Raw genomic sequence first — 19,576 nt, 5'->3', positions numbered from 1 at the left:
AAAAGGAGGAAAAATGCTTTCTCCTTTGCTTGGCTAAAGAAGGGAGTTCCCTGACCCCTTGTGCTTCCTGGGTGAGGCAACGCCACACCCCGCTTCTGCTCGCCGTCCGTGGGTTGCATCCACTGTCTAACCATTCTGCACATGTATCCCAGAACTTAAAGAATTTTATATATATATTCTACACACATAAATATATAGATGTCTATATATATAGACATGTCTATACACATATTTACTAATTATAAATATATGTACATTTATAAGTAGCATATATATAAAAATATACACATAAATATATAGATATCTCTCTATATGTAGACATCTATATATTTATGTGTATATATTTATATATATGCTACTTATAAATGTACATATATTTATAATTAGTAAAACACCAGAGATACTGTCATTATTGTAACAAACTTGAGGAACAAAAGTGCATCATTCACCATATGACAAGGTCCAGTACTATGACCTTAAAACTGTTTTGTTTTGTTATTTTGTTTGTTTTTCACAGCTTTCTGTCATATCCTTTGCTCACTTAGCTAAAATTTAGGCCAGTTTTCTCTTAATTTGGGCATAATAGTGGTTCCTCTCTCCCTGTGAAAATTTATCTTTTATTAAGGCCTGTGCCTACTTCTTGCTACTTCTCAAGTTGAGCTAGGAACCTAGTTATTTACAAGAGTATTATTTTACATGATTTTGATCTGAAAACTATCCTTGAGTAGGCAATGTATGTCAAATTAGAAATATCTTTAGAATGCTACATAAAATCAAGAATGAAACAAAATAGCTTTTACTGATAAAGTTGAAAAAATATTACAATTACTATTTCCATTTTATCTCCCAATCATTCCTGGTGCTCTACACATTCAGAGAAACTTCTCTAGTAACACACTATAGAAATGATCCCTGAAAGTATAGTCTATCTCCCAATCATTCCTAAACAGGATTATTTTTCTTATAATAACTGATTGAAACTATTTAGTCAAACCAATGTTGGTATGAAACTAGAAATAGATCCTCAGAGAGAACACCTACTGACTGATACATGGCCATGTTTCCGAAAATGTCCTCAATAAAGGATAATGGTATAGTGCCAAAGCTCGGTCCATGAAAAGCAATTACAATGGCACAGAGGTAGGGCAGACAAGATAATAGTATACAGGCTCTCTGATGTTCTGTTTTAGTCCCAGAGTACATTTAAGAGGATCAAAAGAATGAATGAACTGAACATCCTTCAAGCAAACTGCCATGGTATTTATTTTGGCCAAGCTTTAGAAAAATTTGACCTGAGGCTGATTCAGGATAGTTCTGTGACAGGCACCTGGAGTGCAGTTATCCCATGCAGCCAATTAATTGGGGAGCCATATGTTTTAATATTTAGCCCAACTGGGGTTAGGACTGATATTTTTAATATTATCTTGTGAATGGTGATTAGCTGAACAAGGGCGTATGCTGAACAGAAAAGGCCATATCTTTTTCTACTTGCTTTCTGTGATGTCTACCAAAGATTCATAAAGCATTTGAAGTACATAAAGAATGAAAATTGTCAATGCATGTGGCATTAAATTGGCATGAATCTGAAGCTGCACATATTCCTAAGGAGTAAAACTATTATAGGCCAAATAGAAAAAATTAAAAAAAATCTTTTAAGAATGTGTAAAGATTGAAAGTTGAGACTTTTTATTTATTAAAAATATCTCACAGTATGTCCACAACATGTAATTAGAAATCACTCTACATTTCAACCAGGTAATTAAAAATTAGAGATAATACTATTGTCTATTTTCATGCATACTTTTAAAATTTTTGTATATCTAAATAAATCTATTAATTTTAGAAACAAATATTCATCTTAGTGTTAACGTTTAAAGATAAAATATATAAATGTTGAATCAAAGGTTTTCTTATTTCTCACATGCCTTTTTATATCATGATTACTAATACTTTAAAATTTAGGGTAAGGCATTTGATGAGATTTTTCTTATAGTTACTTAGAAAAGTCATGAATGAGGTTATGATTACATTTAGGAAAGATGAAAGAGAAAAAAACAGAATTATCCAATAATTATGAAAGGATCATTGGAAACAGAAAATAGGTTATAGGTTGCTTTTGCTTTTAAACCTGTTTTAGTAAGGTATGGCCATTAAATGAATCTTTTTGCAGATGGCCTCATTCATACATGATTTATAACACCTTTCTTCCCAAATAGATTTTTTAAATATGCACCAAACAAATTAGAAATATGCTATCTTTTAATTAACAAAATAGAATTGTTTTATAAGCCCAAATATGCTTGCTCTAAAATAGAAAACCAATTTATACTCCTTAAAGACTGAACTATATTTGAGTATGAAGGGCTTCACTGACACACAGAAGAGGGATTCTCTTAACTCTCTTATGTTTCAGTTACTCATTTAAGATAACTTCATTTTTAAATTTACCTGTTTTTCACCTTATATTATTAGTATTAAGAGCAGATCTAATTCTGGTGTTGTTCATTTATACAAATGCACAATCTGCTGAATAAATTCATTCAAATGATTTAAATATAAACGTTTTACAAATAAAATTAAAAGTACATTTAATTAAAAGGTGAGTGTCTTTATGTCTAAAATGGAGATAGGTTGATGAAGGAATATTAATAATTTTCAAATTCAAAATGAATAATTCTTTATAAACACATAATTTAGGGAATGATATGGGATATTATATCAAATTATTGCAATAAAATTGTTGATGACCCAGGGATTTTATTAGATCTAGAAATGAGTCTCATTCCATTAAATGAGCCTGTGATATTTCATAGAGGCAAATGAAAATTTGCAAGGACAAAGCAAGACTTTAATAGTAAAATAATCATTCTTACAATCTTTATTAAACATGTATTTTTCATACCAAAACAGGTAAACATATTTATAAAGGAAAGCATACCCCGTTTCTTCAGATTAAATATATTTTACACCTGAATGAATCATGGTAGATGGTAGAAACATATAATGGATATAATTTGTGGACCTGTTTAAACTATCAATCAATTTCAACAGATGGAAATCTGATGATACCAACATTTTAGCTGGATTTTACAAATAGCATTAAGACAAAGTAGTTAATACTGTGGCATAGATAAGACATAAAATAAAATCATCATATTTCTTGATTCCAGTTATTTGAATTTTAGAAAATCAGTCTTCTCAGTTTCTAAAATGGAGATGACAGACTTAAAGCATGTGTTTGGGGGCCTTAAATGAAGTAATATAAACATAACGTTTACCAAAACAATTGTCAATAATATGCCAGATACAAATGGGTAATACTGTGTGCATGGAGAAAAAAATAATGAATAATTTAGGGTTAATTTATTTGATTTATATTATAAAGTCTATTGTATGCCAAGAATAAGTTTGTGAAGATTCAACTGCATTTGTTGAATAGAACTCTGGTTAATCTGGTAATACTTTGGCATCAGGCAGTGACTCCTGAAGGGCAATTTTAAATAGTACTAAGTTGTGCAGTCAAACGTACAGATAAAACTTGATCTAAAGGCTTAATAATATACTAGAATTTCACAGAAAAAAATCCTAATTCAAAGAACTTTGCATAAATATGTTTTGCTTTTAGTAAATATGAATCTATCAGTTCCAACCAACCATCAGTATTGATTTATGCTTAGATATGAAATTAAAAGTAGAAAATCTGAACTATCTTATTTTTCCCCATGTTCTTAGTTCTTCCCCATTCACAAACATTGGTGTTCTTAGTTAACACAGAATAAGAGTTAAAAGGGGAAAAATAAAGTAAAATAAAGGCAAAATCAGTAATATCTTATTTGTTAACGGTAGCTAACACTGTGAACAGTGTTTAAAAACATGGAGATAGAATATTATCAAACACCTAAGTTAAACCAATTAGATTATTATAACTAAACAAAATGAATAGGCATGAATACATCATTTATATACTTTTTCTATACTATCAAGTGGTTTATATAACATTTAGGTTATTCTGGTCTCTTTATTCTAGTGATCTTCCCACCTCAGCTTCCAGAGTAGATGGGAACTACAGGCATGTGCCACCACGCCCAGCTAATTTTTCTTTATTTTAGTTTTTGAAATTTTAGTAGATATGAGGTCTCACTGTGTTTTCTATACTGGTCTTAAACACCTGACTCAAGCCATTCTTTCACCTTGGCCTCCAAAGTGCTGGGATTACTGGCATGGGACCCCATGCCAGGCCCCAGCTGATGTTTTAAAGGTAGAAAATAATAATTATTGAAAACTTAGATAATACAAGAAAGAAGAAAAAGTAATCAGATATAAACACCATTTTTTACATATTATTCTAATCTATTTTTCTATATTCTAATAGAGTTGAGATCATATAATACTCATTCACTCAATCATCTATGCAGGGGGAATTATATGTTCACTTAGAAGTGATATAAATTTTTCTGCTATTTTCATTTAACCTTATAACATATACACAATCAATATTATTTTAAAAAATATATTTACTTTTATCATTGAATATAGTAATATCATATTACAATATAAAAATATTTAACCATTCTTCAATTATTACATACAGAAGGTATTTCCTGTTTTCACTACCACAGTTCTTAAATTACATTTCTAGAGGCATCACAAATCTACTTCTAACACTTATTTGATTGAGTCAAGGGTTTCTTTTCAGAACATTTACTTCTCAAGGAGCAGATTTCTAGACCACATGTAGATCTCTCTAAAGGAAAAAATATATAAAAATTGAGATTATTGTTAACTGCTATCTGGTTAAAGGCAGTAATCATTTATGCTTCTTTACAGAAAAGGCAAAACCTTTAAGGGTGAAAGCAATCCAATGAAGTACGAGAACTAAAAAGAAAACACTTGAATTTCTTGATCAATTACTTCCAGTTAAAAAAGGTTCTACCATTTTGTTAACTCTTTGGAGGTAGGAAAAAAATGTAAAACCAAATCAATTTTAAAATGCTTTAGAGAACTTGAAAATTATAATAATCATATGAATCACTTCTAATTCCTTAAAAGTATATAATTAATTCAAATGAATATATTTGAATATGTTCATTTGAATATAATTTATTCAAATAAAAATAAGACATTCTCAAAAGACAAACAATTTTATATTGAGATATTTTTCATATATAATTTTAAATAAGTAAAAATTAAATGTATTTAGTTTCATAATATGTTCTTATATCTACTAATACCACAAGTTATAGGTAAAACATTTATAAAGTTATAAGATATATAATCTCTGTAGACAGTGAGATGCTATTTTTGAAATATCAATTGATATATTTCTCTTGTGAAATTTTCCTTCTCCTTTCCCTTTATTTCTATCAGACAGCTTATTTTGTGTTGAATGCCATGAGGAAGAGTTATGTTATGTAGTAATCTTTGTAGTAATCTTTCAAATTCTTCTTTCCCCAAACCTCAAACTGTTAAGATTATGTTTTGATTTTCTGCAGCATCACATAGGGAGTACCTCAGATGGGAAAACATTAAGACCTAAGAGTAAATAATTTCCTCTTTACTAGAAAAAGATTTCCTAGGATTGAATGATGAGATAGTGAGATTAAAGGGGAAAGGGATCCTAAGTTAGGCTTTCTAGGAAAATGCCTTAATAGGTAGGCATGAAGAAATCCTCCCCAGAGAGGTTGTAGGAGTTGAGGGCAAGACCCAGAGTCAATGACTTCACTGTGTAGGAATACAGGGCCACTGAGTATCTAGTAGAGTTTTACATTCCCTAGAATGACACCAAAGCAACTGAAATATTTCTGTGCCCCCTTTATGGCCTTCGAAACTAACTAAACCATAGAAGCAGGAAAAGGGATGGCTTACTATAATGTGTGGACTAAGACCAGGGACAAGTTGGATTTTTTCAATATTTATCTTATAGACAATAATTTAATTACCAGACAGGTAATTAATTAGCACCATGTACTCACCTTTTATATACCAGCTGGATCTTGTACATAGTGGGACCTATCTTAGAAGGATTCTAAATTGATTCATACCAAGTTTTTTACTAAGTTAATGAATGGGACTCAACACAGAGCTTGAGTTTGGTTATAGACAAATAAATAATTAAGTAGAACTTGTCATTTACACATCTAAGATTGTTGACAAAAATCCATAGTGACTAAAAATAGAAAAAAATTTGTCCTCTATCATGTCTTTAACAAAGACTTTATTTTGTATAATAATGTATGATCTGTTTGCACAGTTGGTGTTGTTATTGACTAAATATGCTATCTCCCCAGAGATACTTACATGTGACTATGTTCTCTGAGAAAAATCATGAAGCATTGATATAATTAATCATAGCATATAAACTGGGAAAACATTATTTGAAAAATATCATGGCAAAATAGGAAAGTAAAATAAATCCCAATGTCATACATATCCATAACAATAAAGAAAATTATCAAAGCATGAGTTGTTCTAAGTTTCTCAAAATTGATATTCATTTATTTCTTGCTTACTAATTTTAGAATGAGCTAATAGACCAGAAGTAGTATTTCCCTAAGTTCGGTAAAAAGTAGTAACTTTTTGTTCCATTTAATTATTCAATAAATGTTGATGAACAAGAATGTAATTCATAAAAATAATTACAAACAATAATGTTCTAAAAATTATTTCTATCTAATGGGGATAAAACGTGAATTAGCTGTGGCCTTTTTTCCCCAGCTAACTATATATCTCTGTATCTCTATGTGTCTATTTATAGTATCTGTCTGTCTGTCTATCTATCTATGTGTATTGTCACCACATCATTGAATTCATATGCCCTTTATGTTGATTTTATATATGTTTATCATATGAAGTTAATATCTTGTTATACTACTGCACTCCAGCCTAGGCAACAGAGGGAAACTCCATTTCAAAAATAAATTAATTAACTAAAAAAATATGTCATGAAATATTTATAAGTGGGCATTTGAAATTTAATACCATGAATACTCATTAACTGGCAATTTGTTCACATCTTGGGGCCACTATTCCTTTTTACTGTCATGAACCCTATAAATCAAAGTCTTTGTTCATTATTACCTTATTGCTGAGATAACAATATATTTAAATAAAATTTGTAATGGAACTTTTTGAAGAGCTTTCAAAGGTATTCACTAGAATAGGAGGTATATGTAAATTCTAAACACTGTGGGATCATAAAGTGATTTTAATTAAACTTTTATAGTATAATTTGGCCATATTCAAAGGAGATACTACTCATTATGAAAACAAATGATCAATAAATTGCATGGCTCCATAATCATGTTGCCATGGAACAACTTCTAGCCTCCTTTCCCAGGAGCAGTACTTCATAATGCAAATATAAAATATTCTCAGGACCAACATCTGCTTAAATTACTTTCACAAAGCAATTATGTCAGGCTTCTTATATAGTCCTATAGGTACTTTAAACTATTTTATGGCATTATCCTACAAACTTTTGAAAACTGCATATTACATGACAATCTATTAGAGGCTTAAGAGACACAGCACTGTAAGTTTTAGGAACTCAGATATCTTCTTTCGCCTATGTCAGAAAAACATATTTTAAGAAAGATTTAACATCTTCATCTCAATACAGTCATTGCATGAATTCCTTTTCATAAACAGAATGATAATTATTACTTAAAAGAAATATCTTGTTTCCATTTTCCTGAGTGACTAACAATGTTAAACTGATTGACTAATTACCTTGGTCCCACATCATCAGAACTGTGTCTCCTAGTATCTGTGGACTTTGTTCCATAGACTACTACAAAGAAAGATGTAGTCTTATCCTCCTTGTCTACCTCAAAGATCAGCAAGACTCATCTACGGAGAGGGAGGAAGACAAATGACTACTTTCTGTGCGCCTGCTGGTCTCCACAATTAATGTCAAATAAAACAGTCATTATTTAAGATGAGCTGATGACCAAAAGTTGTTCAAAGGATTTATTATAGTGTGTTGTAATAATGGAACATCTATCTATCCTGGATTTTATAGTCATCAGACTAGACAGATAAGCCTGGGTACCTGATAAGACTTCATTAAAAATTGATGCCTCATAGTTCCACTCCCATTTATGAGTGAGAACATGCGGAGAACATCATACAGCGGGGCCTGTTGCGGGGTGTGGGGCAAGGTAAGGGTAATATTAGGACAAATACCTAATGCATGCGGGGCTTAAAACCTAGCTGATGGGTTGAAAGATACAGCAAACCACTATGGCACATGTATACCTATATAACAAACCTGCATGTTCTTCACATGTATCCCAGAACTTAAAGTAAATGAAAAGAAAATTGATACCTTATGTTTTGTGAATTCCTACAGATTACTGACGTTTGTATTACTGCTACTTTTTTAAAGTACATTAACCAAGGAATTATTTTAAAGTACTTTCAAATGTTTCCTGAAATAGGATAAGAATCATCTGGTAATCAATTCATCTATATTATATATGTTTGAGGGCCACTTAAATGATTAAAGATATCTAAACTTAACAACATATTTGGTAATCAATATGTGCTCAGTATTGTCTCTATACATGTGTGGCACAGTCAGAGCCACGTTTAGAGTCACTGAACATGGTATTTGATCTTCCCACCCAAGATGCAACTCTAATCACATATTATTAAAAGTATGTAGCTTCCCCTCTCACACTAGATTGTACCTTTATAATTCTAAATATTATAAGCCATTTAATATCTCAATATAGAATTTCTTATATTGGCTAAATTCATTTACATGTCTTACTCAAAAACAAAAATTACATAGAGATATAATAAATGCAATATATTTGTATAGAATGTAAAAATGTGAAAGATCCGCCCTTGCCTACAAGGATGTTTTTAATTACAGGATTTTCATTCCTATGAGTCTGCAACACAAAGAACTAGGCTGACATGTTTTGTTTCATAATCAGTAGTAGATATGGAATACAGTAGGGCTTTGGCCTTTTTTCTTTTTTTTTCAACAAAGCCCTGAATATGAATTCTGGTTCTGCCACTTATTAGTAGTTTTATCTGTATTATTTAATTAGTCTAACTTTCTCTTTCACTGTAGGAAAAAATGGTAGAAATAATTAAGAAGAAGTAAAATGAGACCATTTTTAAGTAATAAAGTCTTTTTAAAATAAGGCATGGATGTTGTATTTTTTTTTTAGTCATCATAATGTTACTGCACACTTAATAGACTATAGCATAGTTTAAAAATTACTTTTATATGCACTAGGAAACCAAAAATTGATGTGACTCACTGTTTTGGAACATTCACTTTACTATGGTGTTGAGAAACTAAACCCACAATATCTGTAAGATATGCCTGTATTCAAAAGTATTTTTGAATAAATGAATGATATGTATTCACGTATCTCATGTATCCATTCATTCACTCATCTTTTCAGTATTTAAGGACATGGATGAAGCTGGAAGCCATCATTTTCAGAAAACTAAAATGAGACTTAAAACACTATTTCAGACTGATAATAGACTAGGTCTTGTCATGATAAGCGAAAACTATCAGGAAGAAATAAAGTAGATAAAGAATTCGAAAATGGGGTTGATACAATAACGTATCAGTAACTTGGGAGACAGAGTTTGAAGTTAGGGCATTTAAAATATTGAAATAAATTAAATGTTAAAATTTTTGAATGAAAGAAAGTTTGTCTTACTACATGAAGTTAAACAATAATTTTAGACTCAATATAAGATAAAACAAATGTAAAAAGTATCAAAATACAGCAAATATATTTGAAAATATTAATCATTCAATAAATACATTGGTTACCTAATGTGCTAGGCAATACAATAGTGAACAAACAGACCGAGTTTAAGTGAGATAATGGTAAACAGACAATAGCAACATTAGTAATTCATTAAAATTTTGAATAATATTAGGAAAGCGTTCTCTGTGTTTTGGAAAGGGAGGTGCAACTTAGTTATTCAGGAAAGGAAAGTCTTCTCAAAGAAGTGATGTAAGAGCTGAGAACTAAATAAAGAAAAATGTCAGGTGGCTAAACTGTGAGGCTGAGGCTCTTGGGCAAAGGGCCTTATAAGCTGCATGATTTTAAGCATAATACTAAAGCGGTTAAGAAGCTATCAGTTTTTGGCCAGAAAATGAATTGATCAGACAATTATTTTATTTTTTACTTTTTTTTATTTTAGGGGGTTCATAGTAAGTATATATATATTCATGGGGTATATGAGATGTGTTGATACAGGCATGTGATACATAATAACCACATCACGGAAAATGGAATATCCAACCCCTCACAGATAACCATTTTCAAAATAGCACTTTAGGTGAAAAATGGATTGAAGTGAGAAACCAAAGTTCAGTAGACCAGGTAAGAAACTGAAGGTAGTAGTAGGAAAAAAACAATGAGAATAAAAAAGTTATTTGAGAAAGGAAGTACAACCAGTAGACTTTAATGTTTGGCTGAATGTGGGCAGTGAGAAAAAGGGAAATGTAAAGATTACTCGGTAATCACTGGCTTGGATCTGGGTGGATTACTGGGTTATTTAGCAAGATAGCAAACATATGGAGAAAAAATATTTGAACCTCCAACATTTTAAAGGCAATGGTTAAGATATCAAGTGATGATGCTGAGGTAATTGAATATATGGGTCTGAAGCTAAGAAAAGAGATATGATACAAATATGCATATTTGGGAGTTACAGTGAATACATGACTTTTCTTTGAGATAGAGTCTCACTCTGTCACCAGGCTGGAGTACAGTGGTGTGATCTCGACTCACTGCAACCTCCGCCTCCCAGGTTCAGTCGATTCTCCTGCCTCAGCCTCCCGAGTAGCTGGGACTACAAGTGTGTGCTGCCACACCAAGCTAATTTTTTTATTTTAGTAGAAACGAGGTTTCACTGTGTTGGCCAGGCTGGTCTTGATCTTCTGACCTCGTGATCTGCCCACCTTAGACTCCCAAAGTGCTGGGATTACAGGCATGAGCCACTGGGCCCAGCCTGTGTGATGTTTTAAGCCAGGGAAATGGATGAACTCCTTGGGGAAAGATGTATAGTGAGAAGAAATGAAGGTCTATGACTGAACCTTTAGAATCTAGGTTGAAGATGATGGTCCAGTATTGGATACTGAGGGGTAGGCAAAGCCAGAGGTGGAACACAGGAAGAGAGCTCCACCATAGAAACTAAGAGAAGAGAGTAAAGGAAATAGGCTTTTGCCAGGGTTGGTTAAAAGCACAAATAAATTGGGATCCAAGGTATCCATTAGATTGAAATTCATTACACTGTAACAAGAACCGATGGTTCTGGTAAAATGGTGTAAGAAAGTGCTGGATTGTGGTGTGTCATGAAGTGGCTGGGATATTAGAAAATGCAATCATAAAACATAAGTAACTCTTCTGAGAAATCTGGCATGAAGGAGTGGGTGGAAATATAGCAACTATTCGATGTGAACATGACATCAAGATATAGCAATATGTTTGTGACACTTTTCGAGGCCACAAAATCTGAAAGCAGATGGTCTTTGATTGGACCCAAAGTCTGCTACTTCCTAATTGTGTGGTCTTCACTAAGTAACCTATTTTTTTCTATGTCTCATTTCCTTCATACTAAAACTGGTAATAATAATAGTACTAATCTCATTTGGTTTTGTGAAAAAATTTTATTGACATATATAAAGTACTTAGATCCATGCGTGGTATATGGTAAACACTACATGAGTGTTTCTTAATGTTTTGTTAAACATATAAATATGTTTAGTATGTATAAATGTCTATTGGAAAAAATCCAATAGAGGGGAATGAAAGTAAAATATATATTTATTTTTATATTTAAGGGGAGGGGCACTGGATAATTATTATCCTTTTTGCTTAAGAATAGGTTCTATTTTTTATAAATAACATTTTACAACTTTTATAATAATACTAAATATTGTTTTAGAAAAGTATACATAATTTCATTGAAATTGTGTAAAATATTTGGAGAAACAAATGTCAAAGATAAAACAAATATAAATATGATCTGATTTTGCTAAAAATTATAAAAAATAAGATTTATCAAAATACTAATAAAAATGGTAAGCTTATTGTTTCAATTTTATTTTTTGTACTCTTGGATATTTTTAAAATTTTCTATAATTGGCATTAATCATTTTTTATAAGAGGAAAACATTTATTTTGAAAATCAAAGATATTTTACTGGGAGCTTGAAAGTCCAAATATTAGGACTTAATTGAAGTCCAAAAGTAATTAATATAGAAGTACCGAACCCATCAGTCTTGGTTCACTGTGTCAGTACCAGGATTTCTATCTAATTCCTTGATGCTTGGCAACAATCTTGTTAGCTCCACATTGCTATCCAAACAATTTGATGAAATGTAAATCTCTGTATGACAAACTCCTATATTGACCTTCCTTCCTTAGGAAAAAAACCAGACCACTTGTGAGCCCTGCCATACACAGTCACTACATACTCTCTCATTGGTTTTATTTTCACATGATTTCTTTGCCCAGAATCCCTTCCTTTCCTTTCTTACATCCAAATTCGATGCATCCTTCAAATAACAGATTTCTTAATTTTTCCAAAAGATACACCAGTGACTTTCTCTTTGTGTAAGTCTCCCTTAGACTCTTAGCCACTTTCAAGGAAGGACAAGTGTGTGCCCATGTACACACAATTCCTATGTCTAAGCCTCTAGCTGAAAACATTTTGCTAAATAAGTCATGTTTTATCTGGTGTTTAGTGGACCTAAAAATTCTAAAGCCTCTGTGAGAAATTTATTAACAAGTTTTAAACTTTCAACAATATTGTTTAGAAAGAACAGTCCTCCACTTCTGTTATGTCGAAGGCAGAACTTAGAATTAATTTTAAATCAAAGGATTTAAGCAGGAAACACTAGAGTTGAGAATATAAGTTAGAGTCATAGATCAAACAGGTTTGGGTCATCATTACACTTCAATGGATAATAACACCTAGGACTTCAATGAAAAAGTCTTATCCATGAAGACTAGATGAGGGAATCAGTGCACCAGCTGATCCCTGCCATGGTACCATTAAATAGGATATCAACAGTCTCTTAAAGAGGAAAAGTGATTATAGGCTATCTCAGAAAAGCACAAGGTCAGATACTGTTGAATCCATTCCAGACTAAACCTAAAGCCATTAGCTAGTAGTTTGCCTGCTTATATGAGATCATGTTCTTACTAAAACAGAGTTAGCTATAACCATTATACTCTTTTTGCTATGTTTAGGGAAAGAATGGAAAAAAAATTCCCTTTGTCTTTCTTTTTATAGTTGCCATCTGTCAAATTGTAAATAATTATTTCAAGTTATACTAACTGATTAAGTTAGACAACTACAAGTCTGAAAAGAGATCTCTCTACAATTTATAAATTACTTATAACTAAGCAGAGTTGTATAAACCAAAGTTCTCATGGTATAAACACATGTCCCAAAGACAAATTTACAAAGATCACTTATAGGTAAGCCAGATGCCTCATTCTTATATCAGTCACATACACGAGATTTCTCCTCAATTCTGGCAGAACGAGTTAAGAGACCTGGCAGGATACTGCCATTAGTGAATGAAGAATCAGTTTAAATTTATTCTATTCTGTTATTTAAATGGCAAGTACATATAGAGTGTTGGATTTATGTATATTTTTCTATTTCTGTTACATCCAAAAGAGACTTATTATACTGAACAGTTAAAGCACAGTGTGATTTAAAACAATTGACTTATGGCTTTTGGTTCATTTCCACGTAAGGAGATTGAAAGTCACTACTTCTTCCTAACAACAACCAAAAAGCAGAACAAACTGAAAACCCAACAAATCTTCTTACGTCTGTTAGAGAAGCGAAGTCACAGGATACACAAATGCCCTCAAAATAGGAGAGACAGACAGGTAGATAGAGAGAAGCACAACTTACCAGAGCAGAAACTGAGGAGTAAAAACTTCTATGAAAACCAGTACTGTGGAAGGAAAACCTGAACTTTAATTGACAAATTGCTGGAGTCTTGGTGTGGACAATCCTGAGAGTTTAAAATTCCAGGAAGACCAAGTCACTATCAGGAGTCATGCTTCTATTTGTTTTATGAACAAGAGATCTACTAGGTTTTCACAGTAAATATTGGGGGGGGGGGAAATCCTCTCATGCTTCAGGCAGCAGGAGAGAAAAAGAAGCCATACTGTACTCTGCTTTTCTTAACAAGGTCTGTCCAAAAAAAAAAGAAAAAAGAAAAAAAAACGAAGCAAGAAACAAACTATTAATCTAGTGCCTAACCTCCTGGGTTTTACACTAGAGTCTAATTGACTGGGGCGGAGGGTTGAGGGAGGTTGGGGAAGGAAACAGCCAACTCTAGCCTTTCACATGGGAAAAGAAAAATGCCTAACTCCATGCTACTCTAGATATCCTGTCCCATATAAAGGAGAGAATGGGACTGACAAACACTTGTGGAATTTACAGTCCAGAAGCACATGTTCACTAAAGACTGAGACCTAATCAGAGGACTGGAGAATGATTTCTCTGCTCCACACCATACCACCACATTATTAAAGGCCTATTTGCAACACTTTTTTTTTACCCAACATGTCATGTCCAGCTACCAAGAAAAAATTACGAGGCATACTTAAAGGCAAAAACAACAACAAAAACAGTTTGAAAAGACAGAGCAAGCCTAAGAACCAGGCATGGCAGGCATATTGCAATGATCGGACTGGGGATTTAAAACAACTATAATTAATATGGTAATTGTTCTAATAGATGAAATATAGAACATGTAAGAACAGATGAACAGTGAGAGCAAAAAAATGAAAATCTTAAGAAAGAATAAAAAATGTTAGAGATACAAAGACTGTAACAGAAATTAAGGATGCCTTTGATAGACTTAGTAGTAGTATATGAAATGGGCAAATTAAAGAATCTCTGAGCTTAAGAATGTATCAGTAGAAACTCCAATACCAAAAAGCAGAGAACAAAGACTGAAATAAAAACAGAATGGAAGATCTCAGAATTCTGGGATACATATTAAAGTTGTAACATATATATCTTCCATTACATCTATTAAAGATGTAACATAAATATCTTCCATGTATTATCATTATATGGAAGAACTTTGTTTACTGTATAACTGAAAAAGAGAAAGAAAAAGTTGGTGGCTTAATCAGATATGTGTTCCTGACTTTCAAACTTAGTGGCTGAGAACAAAACCATTTGTATTTCACATCTATGTGTGTGTGTGTGTGTGTCTGTGTGTGTGTATACATACATACACACACATACACATATAGAATGGAAATACAAGAAAAAAAATAGAGAAAGAAACAGAAGAAATATTTGAAACAATAATGACTGAGAATTCCTCCAAAATTAATGTTAGACACCAAACCACAGATCCAGGAAGCTCAGAGAACACCAATCAGATTAAATGCTAAACAAACAAACAAAAAGACCCAAAACCACATCAATAAAACCACTAACTAGGCATATCATATTCAAACTACAGAGGATCAAAGATAAAGAAAAACATCCTGAAAAAAGCTAATGGGGTTGAGGGACTGTGAAACACCTTATTTTACAGAGGAGCAAAGATAATAATTACATCTCACTTTTCCTCAGAAACCATGTAAGCAAGAAAAATGTAGAGTAAAATATTGAAAGTGTTAAGAGAGAGAGAAAAGAAACCAAAAAACACAAACCTAGAATTCTCTCTGAAAATATTCCTACCAAGTGAAGGAGAAATAAAGACCTTCCCAGACAAAAATTGAGAAAATTTGTTGCCAGTAGACCTGCCTTGCAAGAAATGTTAAAAGAAGTCCTTTAAACCAGATGGCCTCAATCTTTTTGGCACCAGGGATCAGTTTCATGCAAGACAATTTTTCCATGGATGTTGGGAATGTGGGTGATAGTTTCAGGATGAAACTGTTCCACCTCAGATCATCAGGCATTAGAGTCTCATAAGGAGTGTGCAACGTGGATCCCTGGCATGTGCAGTTCACAATAGGGTTTATGCTTCTATGAGAGTCTAATGGCACTTGTTCACTGGCCCGCTGCTCACATCCTGCTGTGTGGCCAGGTTCCTAACAGGCCTGTCTGTTACCTGGGAGTTGAGGATCCCTGCTTTAGACAAAAGGAAACTAATAGGTATAAACTTGGATCTACATAATGTATGTAAGAGTATCAAAAACGAGTAAGTGAAGTCAAATAAAAACTGTTTTTGTTCTTAAGCAATTTAACTGATAAATTTGTTCAAAACAATAACAGTAACAATGTATATTCAATACATGGGTTACTGTCAATTCACTTTTTTTTACCAGTCTCTAGCATAATGAGAAAGAAATTAGTTTTTCGTGAAGCCAGACATTTTTAAATTAAAGGATACTTTCTTTTGAGATTTTGTCCTTCCAACATTTTTACCGTTAAAAATATCTATATCTTTTCAAAATAATGTAGTAGAGTTTTGTTTCATTTCTTTCTATGACTTAAAATAAAAATTTGACAGACTTAATTCAGACACATTATTTTCCCTCTAATTTTAATGTTTTGTGACTTTTAGAAGTCTAGAAACCATGGTCCTATGGTATGTCTGTGGAATAGTAGGTAAAAAAAATTCTAAGATGTATAGATGTAGCAAGAGAAATTAGCCAAAACCCAAATATTCCTGCATTGGATAAGAAGTAATGCCAATTATCTGAGGGAATATTTAATGTATGTTAGAGTGAAAAAAAAATAATTTCTTCCATAAATAGAAAAATCTTCATGATTAATTCACATTCCATGTTACATAACTGAATATATTAGCAGGTACGTCTAATTAAAAAAAAAAAATCAAGCCTGTGCTGACGAGCTTTGCTCACTCTGTAACTGAAAAAGAAAAAGTAAAAGTTGGTGACTTAATCAGATATGCATTCCTGACTTTCAAACTTAGTGGCTGAGAACAAAACCATTTGTATTTCCCATGATCCTGTATAGTAGCTGGGGTTTCTCATGAAGCTATACTCAGCTGGTGAGTGGACTAGGCTGGGCAGAACAAAATGGCCTCATGTGCATGTCTGCCTCATAGTGCTGATTTATAGCTGGCCCCATCTTTTCACTGTATTTTCATTCTGGCATGTCATGGCAGTTTCAGGGAATCATTCCAAAGGGACAGGCTCCAGTGCACATACTTACTCAGTCTCTGCCTGCATCATATTTGCTGATGTTCAATTCACAAAAGTTTGTTTCAGGACTAACTGACTACACAAAAGCTTGGGATTCTGAGAGATGTAACTCATAGGAGCATGTTACTATAATATCTACCACAGGGACTCTATCATGCTTCTTTGGTATCACTATGATGAGTCTAGCTGTAGAGGTCTTTTTAATTCTCTTTCTTGGGATACTTAGTCCCTCCAGGTTCTGTGACTCCACTTCTCCTCCTAGTTTTCAGCTATTTTATCTTTAAATACTGCCTTTCTCCTTTCTTTCCATTACTCCTTTCTCGTTCTCTAACTGGACAAATGCTAGATCTAAATTCTTAAAAAAATAATTTAAACAATGACAGTATTATTTTTATTCGACATGCTGCATACTTCTCGTTTTCATTTCAATTAAGTGCTCCTAAGAATAGTGTTGTATACTCTAATTTCCTAACTTGGAAAACGCATGGATCATACTTTATAGATAGAAATTTCCAAAAGAGTTACAAAAAGTGTCTATAATATTTATTAAACCCTAAAAATTCTTCCCCATCTCCTTGTTTTTATTACACAAAATCATCTTAAGTCTTCGCTCAAATATTTACTCCTCAATGATGACCACATATTTGAAATCGAAATTCTCCCTGGTTCCTTAGCCTACACAATCTCCCTTATACTGGTATGCATTTGACTTTTTCCTCACCATTTGCCACATTACAACATGTTATATTTTAGGTATTTATTATATTAATTTACATATTGTCTACCTACTGCCACTAGAACATATACATCACAAGGACAGGGAATTTTTGCTTGCTTTGTTTATAAGTGTATCCCAAGGTCCTTGACCATTGCTCATAAATTAGTAGGGCCTCAGTAAATAGTTATTGGAATATTTATATGGACATAAATTAGTAATTTTTCTTCTCCTCAGAAACTTAAAAATTCTCCAACAGAAAAACAGTCAAGGCATATGAGCACAAAATTCTAAAGGAAGAAAAGTACAAGAACACAACTTCACAAGTAATCTAAGAAATGTGGCACATATAAACTATAGAATACCATGCAGCCATGGAAAATAATGAGTTCGTGTCTTTTATAGGGACATAGATCAATCTGGAAACCATCATTCTCAGCAAAGTGACACAAGAACCGCATGTTCTCACTCAAAAGGGGGTGTCAAAAAATGAGAACACATGGACACAGGGAGGGACAGTGGAGGTGGGGAGCTTGGAAGAGATAACATAGGGAGAAATGCCAGATATAGGTGATGAGGGGATGGAGGCAGCAAACCACCTTGCCATGTAAATACCTATGCAACAATCCTGCATGATCTGCACAGGCACCCCAGAACCTAAAGTACAAAAATATGTAAAATAAAGTATTGAAAGAGCACTTGAAAAATTATAAAATAAGGTAAAACACTCTAGGCAATGAGTTAGGGAACCGGGTGGATACATTGTTGTGTAAAGTAGTATAATATTTATTGGCTGTTTGGTTAACATAGAGGGCATATTAAAATCATACTTACAAAAATAATGGAAAAATGAAGGTACATATATATATATACATATACATATATATGTACCTCCATTTTATATGTATACACACACACACACACACACACACACATATATATAGGTTCTGTGACTCTACTTCTCCTCTTTGTTTTCAGCTATTTTATCTTTAAATCTTTATATATTAGCAATTTGTCCTCAATGGAATTAACTATTTTTAATGTTTTAAATTTAAGAGTCTAAATACCTTTTTTAAGGTCAAAACAGACATTAAAATATAGAATGACCCTATTTGTTAAAAACCAGTTAATATAAAACCAACAAGAAAGTCTGGTCTGAAAGTTTTAATAGGCTATTTACATATATACATATATACCTACATACATAAATATGTGTGTGTGTGTTTGATTTTCTGTTCTTGTGTCACTTTGCTGAGAATGATGGTTTCCAGATTGATCTATGTCCCAGAAAAGAAACCAACTCATTATTTTTCATGGCTGCATGGTATTCTATATATACATAATAGCTATGGAAAAATGATATCAACTTAAATTTCCAAAAATAGGGGATTACTCTGGCAACTTATTTCTGTATAGAGGAATATTATGTAGCAGTTTTTAAAAATTACAATGACCAGATATCCATTTCTTAATAACCAGTGGGAAAAATAGGTAAGAAAATATATGTATCATCAAATATTTATTGGGGGAGGACATTTAGGGTAGAATGTAAGAGTGTGGGTTTGTAGAGTCAGATGGCCTGAGTTTGGTTTTTTTCCATCACCTACAGTTATGAAATAATGGCAAGGTAGTTCACTTAGTAGATCCTCTCTAAACCTTAGTCTACATATCTATAGGATGAGGGCAAAATGTTATCTGCTTCAGAGAGTTG

General features: G+C 32.5%; 1 protein-coding gene and 1 pseudogene across 12 annotated transcripts in view; both read right to left on the bottom strand.

The window, feature by feature from the left end:
- The window catches only part of PCLO (piccolo presynaptic cytomatrix protein), a 419,413-nt gene that overhangs the window by 244,147 nt on the left and 155,690 nt on the right, over nt 1-19,576 (bottom strand). The gene's annotated exons all lie outside the window — the stretch shown is intronic.
- LOC118144052 (small nucleolar RNA U3) lies at nt 825-928 on the bottom strand (annotated as a pseudogene).

Source organism: Callithrix jacchus, chromosome 11 (assembly GCF_049354715.1).
Source record: "Callithrix jacchus isolate 240 chromosome 11, calJac240_pri, whole genome shotgun sequence".
NCBI classification, from domain to species: domain Eukaryota; kingdom Metazoa; phylum Chordata; class Mammalia; order Primates; family Cebidae; genus Callithrix; species Callithrix jacchus.
Note: the sequence above shows the minus strand (reverse complement) of the source record. Positions and strands in the feature narration are given on the sequence as shown.